This window comes from Ischnura elegans, chromosome 11, assembly GCF_921293095.1.
Source record: "Ischnura elegans chromosome 11, ioIscEleg1.1, whole genome shotgun sequence".
Lineage (NCBI taxonomy): Eukaryota > Metazoa > Arthropoda > Insecta > Odonata > Coenagrionidae > Ischnura > Ischnura elegans.
In genome coordinates, this window is record NC_060256.1 from 8,342,073 (window position 1) to 8,344,738 (window position 2,666).

The following is a 2,666-nucleotide window of genomic DNA, read 5'->3' on the forward strand; positions in this document are numbered from 1 at the left end:
GAGGGAGCATGGGAAGATCCTGGTAATATTAAAGCCAACTTATTTGGAAGAAATGATCACCAGTCTGAGATAAAGTGCCGATCGCATCGGTCGAATTTGTTGAAGCTTTCGTACCTAAATGGAGCGATCCTTCACAGGAAGGATCTAGCAAGGATCCTCCCAAAAATGTATTTCAGAATAGGTTGAAGAAGGATGTACTACCATTTCACTGTAGTATATTGTTGACGAGGGCATTTTATCATGCATAATATATGCTATCCTCCTGCCAATAGGCCACGAGTAACTTTTTCAAATAATAATTATATTATGGACTTCTCCTTAATCTGGCACTCCAAATACTGTAATCGAGAGTGCTTTTTAATTTTTTGTGCAATAATGGACACCTTTTAGAAACTGATAGCTGTGTAAATTTCGTGGATCCTATCAAAACAATCTCTATTATTTTTTATGAGCTATCATTTTCGTTTCCAGTCAAACGGTGCCTGAAATAATTCGTGGCCACTTGGGTCTTTTTAATTAATATAATGCCTGAAGTTAGTCTTTGGAAATTTATATATTTTGTAGATGAATAAAATTCGCATTTCGGTCTTTTCATCCATATGAAACGCTTGCTAGAAAATGGTCTGAAATAATTGCCGATATCGAGTCGCTGGAGTTCCTTAGAATTCCGTCGTTTGACCAATGCATCATCCACTTCAAATCTCCCCTTGCCTTGACACGTTCAAATGATTCGCAGGTGGTATTGTGATTTTTAAATGCTTACCGTTTCCACGATACTTTGATTAGGATCTTCTCATTAATTATATAATAATTCCAAAGTGCTCTTGCTAGCCTTTAATGAGGAAGTAAATTAAGATGTAAGTGTAGGCTGTACCGCACCAGCATATGGATCGCAGTGAAATGGTCGCTTTGATGGTTATTCCATGCTGTAGCTAAATTTCCCTCGTCTCTTTGCCTCCTCTGTCTCTTCATGAGAACCCATTCGTTGCTAAGGGAACGACTATTGGTACTATCAACTTATCGTCTACAATAATGAAGGACTTGCTCTCTGCGGTGTATGTTACGTGTGAACAAAGCATAAGTGAGCATCTTCATTCGGCCAATGATGACTGATTATATCGCTCCGTTATTAAGGGTAAAGGGTTAATTATAGTAACTCAGGATTTCGAAAAAGGCTTTGAATATTCAATGTTAATGTCGCGCCTCCTTAATCTCCTTCCTAGTACTAATTCCTCTTCCGTTCCTATCGAATTTCCTTAAGTGTGTCCCAAAAAATCAATTCGGCAACACTTTCGTTTCGAGGCATCTGTGATAATTTCCCATGCCAATTAATGGTGGGCTCCTCTTGCATGCGATTTTCGTGTAAAACTTATTCAGAAATATATTCATTTATGTGAGGAGTGTTTTTGTTTCTCTATGGAAGCGAGGCTTGGACGTTGACAGCAGCAGAGAAGTCAAGAGTGGAAGCATTCGAAATGTGGTGCTACCGAAGAATGATGAAGATGAAATGGATCGACCGTGTAAGTAACGAGGAAGTGCTTAGAAGAGTGGGAGAAAAGAGAAGTCTTCTAAAACCTAGAAGACTTAGACTAGACAACTTAGGTGGCCACATTTTGAGGCATAATGACCTGATGAAGACAATCGTTGAAGGAAAAGGGGAAGGGAAAAAGGGCCCCGAATGAGTCACATTGGACAAATAATATAGGAATTAAAAGAGAAGAAATACATCACTGTGAAAAGGCTAGGATATAGGAGATAGGAATGGAGAGCTGCCTCAGACCAATCTTACGATTATTGGCTTACATCGATATTGAGTAGCATTCTGCCTCTCCACGGTAACTTTCTGGGAACATTACTTGTTTTGCGGGGACACACTGATCATCCAGTTTTTATGCGTGGATACCTACGCTTAAAACGCGGTCCACCCACAAATAAAATTTGTTACTCTAAAAAAATACCCATTTCTCTATAATCGGCCTCAGTTGTTGAATTTTGCTTGAGCCTAACTTCACTTCAAACGGGTTAAATAGTACAAGTAAGCACTGGTAATATAATATATTTTAATGCTAGGCCAAGAGTCCTTTAATGGAACATATTAATGCTCTTTCGCAGTTTTTCTAGAGTACTAGCCGATGTGCTTTCTCTCTGGCGTGGTGCTAGTTTCGGTCTCCATCGCGTTAAACTTTAGCTGCTGCCAGTTGGTTGCGATTTTCTTTGCAATGTGAATATCAATGTGTGTGGCCTCTCAACGTAATAAAACTAGCATGGGAAAAGGCGGAAAAACTTTCAGCAGTTTCGAATATCGGGTGATATCTCCTGTGGGGTGGTTTAAGGCATCCCAGCTTAGGATTCGGAGCGTGATGCCAAAGTGGGTTGAGTGTAAGGCTACTGATCGAAGTTGCAAACGCGATTGAGGGGCCTTTCGACGTCCCTCATTCGTGCGAATTGGTTTTAAGGTGTTTTGAAACAGAAGACGGTCTTCCACTCCGGACCAAGTTTTCAACTCCGTATTGTATCCGGCCAATTTAAGTAGAAGCGAGTTGCTGCGGACGAGGTTTGAATTGAGCAGCGTCTCATTGTATCGCCCACTCTTTGGATGCGCTTTCCTCCGTCGTCCGGTGGCGAGTCTCCCGCCGAAGATACTTCGGGATGCATCGCTCGCTTGG